This window comes from Rattus norvegicus, chromosome 6 (genome assembly GCF_036323735.1).
Source record: "Rattus norvegicus strain BN/NHsdMcwi chromosome 6, GRCr8, whole genome shotgun sequence".
Classification (NCBI taxonomy): domain Eukaryota; kingdom Metazoa; phylum Chordata; class Mammalia; order Rodentia; family Muridae; genus Rattus; species Rattus norvegicus.
Genome location: NC_086024.1, coordinates 78,228,012 through 78,239,814, shown reverse-complemented (window position 1 = coordinate 78,239,814; position 11,803 = coordinate 78,228,012). Strand labels below are relative to the sequence as shown.

General features: G+C 44.5%; 1 protein-coding gene, 1 long non-coding RNA gene and 1 other non-coding gene across 8 annotated transcripts in view; 1 reads left to right on the top strand and 2 right to left on the bottom strand.

The window, feature by feature from the left end:
• Window positions 1–11,495, bottom strand: part of LOC108351236 (uncharacterized) — a 29,230-nt gene extending 17,735 nt beyond the window's left edge. Inside the window, exon 1 of the long non-coding RNA XR_001838419.3 lies at window positions 10,014–11,495. This is a non-coding gene — a long non-coding RNA (uncharacterized LOC108351236). The remainder of the gene's footprint in view (window positions 1–10,013) is intronic.
• Window positions 1–11,803, top strand: part of Baz1a (bromodomain adjacent to zinc finger domain, 1A) — a 122,801-nt gene that overhangs the window by 7,858 nt on the left and 103,140 nt on the right. For 3 of the 6 annotated variants that reach the window (XM_063261907.1, XM_063261905.1, XM_039112222.2), the window contains exon 2: window positions 11,019–11,085. The exons of the other annotated variants lie outside the window; for them this stretch is intronic. The gene's annotated coding sequence lies outside the window, so the exon portion shown is untranslated. The remainder of the gene's footprint in view (window positions 1–11,018; window positions 11,086–11,803) is intronic. 6 annotated transcript variants of the gene reach the window in all.
• On the bottom strand, window positions 10,121–10,228 carry LOC120093303 (U6 spliceosomal RNA). Its single transcript, XR_005486409.1, has one exon. It is a non-coding gene; the product is annotated as a U6 spliceosomal RNA (small nuclear RNA).

Sequence of the window (11,803 nt, the reverse complement as noted above, 5' to 3'; positions counted from 1 at the left end):
GGCAAGCTTCTAATTTAAACCTCACTTTATAGATGCATTAACCTCACCACTGAGAAAACAGTCCCCCAGAACTGTAGTGAATGCCACCACAGAAGGCTAAATGCCTGGCTTCTGTTAGTGCTCTTCTAGCTCGCCCAGGAGTGTGTGTTACTTCATGATTCAGGACCTGAGAGGCCCAATTTCACACTTCCTCCCTCCTCCTTTTTCCCTCCTCTTCCTCTTCCTCCTTCCTCACTTCCTCCCTCCTCCTTTTTTCCTCCTTCTCTTCCTCCTCCTCCCCTCCTCCCTCCTCTCCTCCTTTTCCTCCTTCCTCATCCCCCCACCTCCTCTTCTTCCTCTTCCTCTTCCTTCTTCTTTCCCCTGAACTCCATCTGCAGACCAGAGTTGAGGTTGACCACAAACTCACAGAGATCTGCCTGCCTCTACCTTCCAAGTGCTGAGATTAAAGGTGTGCACCACCATGCCCCGCATGGAGCCATACGTTTTCTTTTTTTCTTTTTTTTTTTTTTTCGGAGCTGAGGACTGAACCCAGGGCCTTGCGCTTGCTAGGCAAGCGCTCTACCACTGAGCTAAATCCCCAACCCCGAGCCATACATTTTCAAAGGGGGTGGTGTTGCAGTTTGTACGAGAAATTGCCATTGTTGTCCATAGAACTGTAAAGGGAAAGCGAGCTGGTACTCAGTTGTGTTTGAGTGTCCTCCAATGGAGTGCAAGTGACCTTATGGCTGGACAGTTACTGGGAGGCACTGTATGGCAAGGATTAGGAGGTGAGGCCTCACTGGAAGAGGAATGTCACGGGGGGGGGGGGGTAGGCTTTAAGGATTCAAAAGCCCAGGGCACTCCAGTTACTCTCTCGGCCTTGGACTTCTGGATTAGTTGTAATCTCTCAGCTACTGCTCTTAACAGTACACCTGCCCGCCTGCTGCCACACTCACCACCATGATGGCCATGCACCCTAACTCTCTGGGATCATGAGCCCCAAGTTAAATGCTTTCTTTTATAAGTTGCTTTGGTCATGGTATTTGTCACAGCAAGTCACAGCAATAGAAAAGTAAGATAGTCACCCAGAGGAAATTTTTAAAAATATATGATTACGTTGCCAAAGACAAACTGTTTCACCACATACAGTAAAAATAGTCTTCCCAAGACTTACCATGTTTTCTGTGATGAATTGTCTTCCCATACTAGTAAAAATAAAAGGCTGGAGAGGTGGCTCAATGGCTAAGACCTGTTCCCAGCACCCCCCACAGTAATTCACAACAGTCTGTAACTTTAGTTGTTAGGAGATCTGACACCCTCTTCTGGCCTCTGTGGGCTACAGGGACACATGTGGGACACAGTCAAACATACAGACAAAATACTCATACAAAATAAAAATAAATCCTTAAAAAAAGAGGTAGCTCTGTGGCACGTGTGTTCATCACACCCTCACACAAAAATGCATAAAGTATTTTTAACATTTTATTAGTCCAGTGGCAGTTACAAACCAAACCCACATAGTCCTTAATTTGTCCTTATCACAAAACAGTACATGTTCTCTTCAAGGAAAAAGAAGGAATTAGAAAAAGATAGTTTAATAAACACCATTAAACTCATCCCTCCAGAAGTAACGGCTAGTCTGTGATATAGATTTAAGGTACATTGTGCATTCAGCCTCCCCCCAACCCCCCAGATACAAACACACACACACACACACACACACACACACACACACACACACACACACACACACACACGTTTTATTTTTGAGACAGGAACTCACGGTGTAGCCCTGACTGGCCTTGAACCTACAGAGATCCACTTGCATGGCCTAGCAACCACAACTAATTACATTGTAATTATAATGTAATCACCTTGCTTCACCCGTTTTGCTTGAACTGTGTACTAAACGTTCTATCTTGTGGGGCTGAAATGCACCCCTTTGGTGTCACTGCTATGGGAGCACCGTAGACAGCTGTTCGGCTGATATTTATTGAATCTCTGTTTGCTAAATATTTGGATTACTTTTCCTTTTTCTTCTTTTTCCTAATATAAATTCACTTCCCTCCCCATCCCCCCAACACACACTACCTAGGGATCACATCCAGGCCTCCAGTTGGGCAAATGGCTCCAGAACCTGCATTAAGAAACTGGTATGGTGGGTCGAGTGCTTGTGATTCCTATGCTCTGGGTCTCACTAGCCTGCAAGCCTGACCACCTTGAGTTCCAGGTCAGTGAGGTACTCTGTCTGCAGAACAATGTAGGCAGCACCCGAGGAATGACACCTAAGGCTGTCTCTGGTCCCCATGTGCACATGAACACACACATGCAAAAAACTAGGCATTTTTTTTTCTTTTTTTCGGAGCTGGGCATTTTTTTTAAATCACATTTATTCACTTATTTTGGGAGGTAAGGGGAGCACCAAGGCAAGCTTGGAGGTCAGAGGACAACTTTGGGGATCTGTTTCTGTCCTTCTACCATGTGGTTCTGGCATCAAACTCAGGACATCAGACTTGGCAGCAAGCCCCATTACCTGCTGAACCATCTTGCTGGCCCTAAGCTGATGTTTTTGTTTTTGCTCTTATAATTTTTTTGTTGTCGGTCTTGTTGCTGTTGTTGAGAGGGTCTCAGGGCTGGAGAAGGAGACCTGGGGTTGAGTGCTTGCTTTGGTAGGGGAACCAGGTTTGACTGCCAGCACCCATGTGGTACCTTACAACAACTTGTGACCTCAGTTCTAGGGGGCCTAATACCCTCCAGGCATTCATACTGTACACATACATAAACACAGTAAAGACATGCACACACACAGAATAAGAATAAGTCTTAAAGAAAACAAAGTCTTGTGTAGCCTTGGTTAGCCTAGAACCCACTGTATAGGCCATACTGACCTTAAACTCAGAGATCTTGCCTGCCTCTGCCTCCCAAGTGCTGGGACTAAAGGTTTGGTGTTTTGTTTGTGTGTGTGTGTGTGTTTGTTGTGGTTATTTGAGACAGGGTTTCTCTATGTAGTCCTAACTGTCCTGGAACTTGCTATGTAGACCAGGCTGCCCTCAAACTCAAAAGAGATCCATCTGCCCCTGCCTCCTGAGTGCTGGGATTAAAGGCATGGGTCACCACCTTTCAGCCAGTTTTTTTTTTTTGAGATTTATTTATTTATATGTAAGTACACTGTAGCTGTCTTCATCTACACCCAAAGAGGGCATCAGATCTCATTACAGATGGTTCTGAGCTACCATGTGATTGCTGGGATTTGAACTCAGGACATCTGAAAGAGCAGACACTTAACCATTGAGCCATCTCTCCAGCCCTATTTTTTTTAAATTATCTTTATTCTTATTTCTGTGTCTACGTGTAAGTATGAAACATGTGTGCAGGTGCTTAGAGTCCAGAAAGAAAATCGTTGAATCCCTTGAATGTGATGTTACGGATGGCTGTGAGCCACCTGATGTGGTTTTTTAAGAACCAGATGAGTCTAGAAGATCAGCAGACACAGTTAACTATTAAAACATTTCCCCCCAACTTAAAACAGCATTCTTTTTTTTTTTTTTTTTTTTTTGGTTCTTTTTTTCGGAGCTGGGGACCGAACCCAGGGCCTTGCGCTTCTTAGGCAAGCGCTCTACCACTGAGCTAAATCCCCAACCCCTTTAAAACAGCATTCTTAATATTTTATTTATTTTTATTTCATACGTGTGAGTGCTTTGCCTGCGTGTATGTATTTGCATCATGCACATGCCGGGTGCTTGAACTGGTCAGAAAGAAGGACTTGGATCCCCTGGAGCTGGAGTTATGGTTGTAAGCCACCTTGTAGGTGTTGGGAACTGAGCCCAGGTCCTCTGCGGGAGCAGCTAGTGCTCTTAGTCACTGAGCCATTGCTCCATCCCCCAACTTAAAAACGTTTTAAAAAAAATAATTTATGATTTCCATGTGCACTTGAGTTTTTCATGCATGCATGTCTATGTGAGGGTGTCAGATCCTCCAGAGTTACAGTTATGTAGGTGCTGGGAATTGAACCCAGGTCCTCTGGAAAAGCAGCCAACGCTCTTAAACACCGGGTTAAAGTCAAGTAGCAAAGAGTAAATTGAGGGCCCGAGCTACGTGAGATTACAAACAGACAAATGTTTTAGTGTCTATCTGAATCTATCACTCGTTTCTGCTTCTACCTCCTGCATCTCCCTTGGGTGCTAAGGCAATGGTCCTCTATCTTCCTACACACTGAGACCCTTTAAGACAGCTCCTCAGGGTGTGGTGACCCCAACTGTACGATTATCTTCATTGCTACTCATAACTGTAATTTTAGTACTGTTTTGAATTGTAAACTTCTGTGCTTTCTGATGATCTTAGGAGACCCCTGTGAAAGGGCCATTCAACACCCCTGCCCCCAACAGGGTCACGACCCACAGGTGGAGAACCACTGAAGCAAGGCTACATAGCACATAGTTTCTCCTAACGATACTTTTAAAAAGCTTTTTCCATTTGAACTCAAGCGCCTGGACTGGCTGTAAACCGTGATCCTCAGCCTCAGACTCCTGTGTGCTAGGATTTCAGACACGTGCCACCATTCCTGACTTACAAGTCACAATGACATACCTTAATGAAGTTGTATTTATGATGCAATATAATGACACAGGGATTACAGGTGTGAGCCACCATGCCTACCTAGCCTTTCCTTACGATTTTTTGTTTGTTTCACTTTGTTTGTTTGACTTTGCTGAGACAGAATTTTGCTCTATACCCCCAACTGACCTAGTTACTTGCTATTTAGCCCAGGATGGTTTCAAACTCCAAGGAGTCACCTTGCCTCTACTTCCTGAATGCTGAGATTATAGGACCCCATTACAAACTCCAACCAGCCTTTACGGTTTTAACTTGCCCTTCCCGGACGTCTAATGAGAGCGTACATCCTGCCATGTCTACCCCATCTGTACATCTTCCATGACATAGCTGGCTGCTCTGTCCTTTACCCGTTCTCTACTTAGAGATCATGTTGTCTGAGACCGGGTTCATACACCCCAGGTTTGGCCTGGGGCTCGCAGTAATCCTCTTCCCTCAGAATCCCAAGAGCTGAGGTTACATACATGTGGTACCATCTTTGTCTTTTGTTTGGGTTTCTTTGGGACGTGGTCTCCTGTAGCCTAAAATAAATAGCACTGGACTCGGTAGACAGACGAGCCCTGAGCTTCTGATTGTCCAGCCTCTACGTTCCTAGTGCTGGGAATTCATATATGGTTTTGGATTCCAGTACAATAAACTCTTTCAAACTTGTCCATGTTCTGGTGAGTCAGTGTGACCTAGTGGTAGCTGGTTCCAGAGCAAAAACAGGCTCTCCTGCTGCCTAGCTAGGTGACCTTTGAAAGTGAGGCTTTCCCCTCACTTGAAAATAGAGTTTGGAAGACTAAATTACTTACTGATTGAAAAATGCCCCAATCAGGGACACTCCTTTAATCTCAGCACTCGGGGGTGGGGGGGGGGGGGGAAGCAGGTGAATCTCTGTGAGTTCCAGGCCAGCCAGTTCTATGCAGTGAGACCCTGTCTCAGTTAATAAACAAAGGAAAAGTAGAAACCCAGCAAACCCTAGAATTCCTTTCCTGAAAGAACTTAAAAAACTTCCTGTTCAGGCAACAAGCCAACTTTGGCATTGGGCAATTGGGCAGTTTTGTCTCAGCTATGACTCAGGGACCTGGGCTCCTCAATTTTCCTCTCATCTTCTTGTGCCATTGTCCTCTAGGTTTAGGGGGATCTTTTTAATTATCTGAGGGGAAAAGGAGAGGGAAGTGCGACATGTTTGAGAATTTTCTCTGGCAGAAGCACCGCTGGTTCCCACAGTCCACCATCTGAACGCACCCACACCACACTGGCCCAAGTAACTGCTACTGGGGAAGTTAGGAAACGCATGCTGTCTACCCAGGAGGAAAGTAAGCGCGCAGGGCGGGCGCTGTGTGGCTGTGTGGCGGGAAATGCTGCTCAGTCCTGCGTCATCACAGCGGGGGCGGGGAAGGGGGACTGAGACTGGGTGGCAGTCCTCACAGAATAGGAAGTAGAGGTGACAAGTTAAGGTCCAGGCAGCAGGTAGCATGCAGGGTTCAGGCCAGGTGTGGCCAGCAGAAGAGAAATGTAAATGCCTCAGTCTAGGCTCGTTTTGAAGACATCTTTCTTCTCTCGGTTTTCCAAATGGTGACTGCTCCTGGTGAACACTTCCTGTCAACGAATCGTTCTTTTGAACCTCCATTAATAACTCCTAGTTGACTGTCGGTTTTCCAGTTAAGTTATTAGATTATTTATACCTAATGAAAACTCCCTCCTCTTGGGCCTGAGGAAATAGATGGCTCAGTGGGTAAAGTGCTCACCGTGCAATTGTGAGGCTGTGAGTTCAAGTCCCCAGAATCCACATAAAGGCAGCACACACATCTGTAGTTCCACGGTTTCTATGGTGAGTTGAGAGGCGGAGACAGGATTACCAGAATCTTGAAGCCCAGTAAGTCTAGCTTATGCAGCAGTGAATAAAAAACCATCTTTTTTTTTTTTTTTTTTTTTTAGAAATAATATTTTTTTTTTACTGTCTTTTTTTTATTTTTTTTTATTAACTTGAGTATTTCTTATATACATTTCAAGTGTTATTCCCTTTCCCGGTTTCCGGACAAACATTACCCTCCCCCCTCCCCTTCCTTATGGGAGTTCCCCTCCCAAACCTCCCCCCATTGCCACCCTCCCCCCATAGTCAAGTTCACTGGGGGTTCAGTCTTAGCAGGACCCAGGGCTTCCCCTTCCACTGGTGCTCTTACTAGGATATTCATTGCTACCTATGGGGTCAGAGTCCAGGGTCAGTCCATGTATAGTCTTTAGGTAGTGGCTTAGTCCCTGGAAGCTCTGGTTGCTTGACATTGTTGTACTTTTGGGGTCTCGAGCACCTTCAAGCTCTTCCAGTTCTTTCTCTGATTCCTTCAACGGGGGACCTATTCTCAGTTCAGTGGTTTGCTGCTGGCATTCGCCTCTGTATTTGCTGTATTCTGGCTGTGTCTCTCAGGAGAGATCTACATCCGGCTCCTGTCGGTCTGCACTTCTTTGCTTCATCCATCTTGTCTAATTGGGTGGCTGTATATGTATGGGCCACATGTGGGGCAGGCTCTGAATGGGTGTTCCTTCAGTCTCTGTTTTAATCTTTGCCTCTCCCTTCCCTGCCAAGGGTATTCTTTTTCCTCATTTAAAGAAGGAGTGAAGCATTCACTTTTTGATCATCGTCTTGAGTTTCATTTGTTCTAGGGATCTAGGGTAATTCAAGCATTTGGGCTAATAGCCACTTATCAATGAGTGCATACCATGTAATGTCTTTCTGTGATTGGGTTAGCTCACTCAGGATGATATTTTCCAGTTCCAACCATTTGCCTACGAATTTCATAAACTCGTTGTTTTTGATAGCTGAGTAATATTCCATTGTGTAGATGTACCACATTTTCTGTATCCATTCCTCTGTTGAAGGGCACCTGGGTTCTTTCCAGTTTCTGGCTATTATAAATAAGGCTGCGATGAACATAGTGGAGCACGTGTCTCTTTTATATGTTGAGGCATCTTTTGGGTATATGCCCAAGAGAGGTATGGCTGGATCCTCAGGCAGTTCAATGTCCAATTTTCTGAGGAACCTCCAGACTGATTTCCAGAATGGTTTTACCAGTCTGCAATCCCACCAACAATGGAGGAGTGTTCCTCTTTCTCCACATCCTCGCCAGCATCTGCTGTCACCTGAGTTTTTGATCTTAGCTATTCTCACTGGTGTGAGGTGAAATCTCAGGGTTGTTTTGATTTGCATTTCCCTTATGACTAAAGATGTTGAACATTTCTTTAGGTGTTTCTCAGCCATTCGGCATTCCTCAGCTGTGAATTCTTTGTTTAGCTCTGAACCCCATTTTTAATAGGGTTATTTGTTTCCCTGCGGTCTAACTTCTTGAGTTCTTTGTATATTTTGGATATAAGGCCTCTATCTGTTGTAGGATTGGTAAAGATCTTTTCCCAATCTGTTGGTTGCCGTTTTGTCCTAACCACAGTGTCCTTTGCCTTACAGAAGCTTTGCAGTTTTATGAGATCCCATTTGTCGATTCTTGATCTTAGAGCATAAGCCATTGGTGTTTTGTTCAGGAAATTTTTTCCAGTGCCCATGTGTTCCAGATGCTTCCCTAGTTTTTCTTCTATTAGTTTGAGTGTGTCTGGTTTGATGTGGAGGTCCTTGATCCACTTGGACTTAAGCTTTGTACAGGGTGATAAGCATGGATCGATCTGCATTCTTCTACATGTTGACCTCCAGTTGAACCAGCACCATTTGCTGAAAATGCTATCTTTTTTCCATTGGATGGTTTTGGCTCCTTTGTCAAAAATCAAGTGACCATAGGTGTGTGGGTTCATTTCTGGGTCTTCAATTCTATTCCATTGGTCTATCTGTCTGTCTCTGTACCAATACCATGCAGTTTTTATCACTATTGCTCTGTAATACTGCTTGAGTTCAGGGATAGTGATTCCCCCTGAAGTCCTTTTATTGTTGGGGATAGTTTTAGCTATCCTGGGTTTTTTGTTATTCCAGATGAATTTGCAAATTGTTTTGTCTAACTCTTTGAAGAATTGGGTTGGTATTTTGATGGGGATTGCATTGAATCTGTAGATTGCTTTTGGTAAAATGGCCATATAAAAAACCATCTTAGTAAGGTGGGAGGCAAAGACCTGAGGTTGCCCTCTGACCTCCACCTGTGACCTTTGCCCGAACTCACACTTGCATTAGTCACATACAGGAAAGTTCTCCTCTTCCACCAGTAAAGAGAGAGAGGGTTTGTGCGTTGTTCAGGCTAGCCTTGAACTTGGAGACTTCCTGCTTCAGCATCCAAGCAGGTGGGCGACGGGTGTGTCAGTGTACTCAACTTCTTGGTCTATTTTTAGTATCTGTATCTCTGAATTATTAGCTACATCTTGACTCGATATGAGTAATAGCAATGATAGCGGGTGGAGGCCAGGTGTAAGGGAAATGTAGCCGACGTTGTGGTTCATGATGCCTTCACTGTTGCTCTGACTTTTACTAAAGCAGAAATAACTCTGGAGTTTTGCCCCCTCCCCTTTGGGAGCAGAGCCTAAGGTAGGCTAGATAGCCTAGGCTAGCTTTGACTTTGTGATCCTCCTGTCTCAGTCCCCATAGGCACAGACTACTATAGACTGGCTTGGGGTTTCTCTGTGTAGCCCGGGATGTCCCAGTACTTGTTTTGTAGACCAGGCTAGCCTCAAACTCAGAGATCCACTGGCCTCTCTGCCTCCTAAGTGCGAGGACAAACACGTGTGCCACCACTTCTGTGCTCAGATTTTTCACTCTTTTGATCTGCTAATGTGATAAGTTTTACTTTTTTGCATTCCCAATGCTTATCTTCTGCTTATTCTTTTTTTTTTTTTTTTTTTTTTTGGTTCTTTTTTTTGGAGCTGGGGACCGAACCCAGGGCCTTGCGCTTCCTAGGTAAGCGCTCTACCACTGAGCTAAATCCCCAGCCCCATGCCACGGGATCTTAATACTAAGGTTTACTGAGGGCTTGTCACATCTGTGTGAGCAAGTTTAAATCATTTCACTTAATCATGTTTTATTATATTCTGGTCCTCCCTCTCTATGTATGTAGGGTTCTGTTCTTAGTGCTATGTAGCGTTCTGATTTACAAGTGCCTAGGTAGTGTTGATGATAGTCTATATAATAAACTCTTTTTAGAATTAATGTATAAACACTTAAGAAATTCCAGGTGTAGGAGGCTGAGGCAGAAGGATAATTGCAAATTTGAAGTCAGCCTAGTATATTTAGCCAATTCTAGTCCAGACACTGTCTCCAAAACCCAAAATCTGATTCTAGAATCAATGTCCACTCCATAGGTGATGGACTTTAGTCTCCTACACGAATAGAAACCTAAACTCAATTCTGCGTCCAAGCAAATGAACTTTTGCGGTAGCCTACGGTTTCTCTGGCATGGTAAATCATCTTTAACTACTGCAGAGATAGCTGGCATGTTTGATAAAACAGAACTTACCCAAAGCACGGAGGGAAATGAAACTCTTCTCTATGTTTGAATTTCCCTGATATGATCACCTAATGGCTGGCAGTCCCCGCCTTCCAGCTCCTGCTATACCCTTAAAAAAAGAAAAAGGAAGCCTCGTGAGTTTTTGGGGCCATCCTTGCACGGGGGCCATGCTAATTTTCTCCATATTGTGCCAATATTAGCATATGTGCTGCTGAGGTGACCACTATGCCTTTTTTTTTTTCAGCATTAGGGGGTGAACTTGGAGCTTCTAACACGCTAAGTGAGTGTTCCACTGCAGAGGAATACTTACAGGGGAGAATCAGTTAGCCCTATAATTTTTCTAGATAATGTTCTTGGCACACTCTGCGGCTATCCAAAGCTGTTAGAAACTCCGAAAGGCAGCTCTGCAGGGCTGTTACCCTCCTTTTCCTGGAGCCAAAGTGGATGGTTCTTCTGGCTGGCACTTTCCTGGGGAAGAACACACCCAGAGAACGAGAATCTTCTGATTTCTCAGATGGGCTTCATGTGATGTACCAAAGCCTTCAGAAACAGTGGTCGAACGGAAACATGCTGTGGTACCTTGGGCAGTTTTTGCTTTCCTTGTTTTTGTTTTTAGAATTGGCATCTTTTGGAGTCTAGGATGCCCCCCAACCCCCAAACCACTAAACAGCTAAATATGAACTCTCTCTCTCTCTCTCTCTCTCTCTCTCTCTCTCTCTCTCTCTCTCTCTCTCTCTCTCCTCTCTTCCTCCTCCTATTCCTTTTGGCTTGATTTTTCAAGACAGGGTTTCTCTGTGTAGCCCTGGCTATCTTAGACTCACTCTAGAGCAGGCTGGGCTTGAGCTCACAGAGATCGACCTGCCACTGTCCTTGAGTGCTGGGATGATAGGGATGTGCTAACAAGCATAGTGTACGCTAAGCCCCCACACCCAGGCTTCCTGCACTCTAGGCAAGCACTCTAACCTGACTAGCTACATTCCACAGTCCAATTTCCTTTATTCCTATTTTCTACAGAATGAGAATAATACAAGATGTTTGAAATACCTTTCATCTGAGTCATTATGACCTCATTGTTCTTAAGGTTAGTACTGGCAACATGCTAAGAGATTTTCAAATTTAATTTTTGTACCTTCTTATTTCTATCTTTTGTAGTGCTGGGGACTTAAACTTGGGGCCCCCAGTATGTTAGGCATGTGTCTGCCATGAGTCACCTCCCAAGCCCTTTTTTATTTTGATTAAGAAATTATTGTAAACTGGGTGGTGGTAAAGGTAGTAAGTGCCTTTAATCCCAGGACTCACTCTGGAGGCAGAGGCGGGAACATCTCTGAGTTTGACGCCAGCCTGATCTACAGAGTGAACTGCAAGACAGCCAGGGTTGCACAGAGGAAAAAAATGAGAAAAGATACATACATATATACGTACATACATACATTATGGTACTCTTTTTTTAAAAGATTTATTATATATGAGTACACTGTAGCTGTCTTCAGACACACCAGAAGACATCAGATCTCATTACAGATGGTTGTGAGCCACTATGTGGTTGCTGGGATTTGAACTCAGGAACTCTGGAAGAGCAGTCAGTGCTCTTAACCTCTGAGCCATCTCTCCAGCCCTATGGTATTCTTTTTTTTTTTTTTTGTTCTTTTTTTCGGAGCTGGGGACTGAACCCAGGGCCTTGCGCTTCCTAGGTAAGCGCTCTACTACTGAGCTAAATCCCCAGCCCCGGTATTCTTTATTGAAAATATTATTGTGTGTGGATACCACTGTACAATGTAAGGGTCAGAGGACAACTTTAG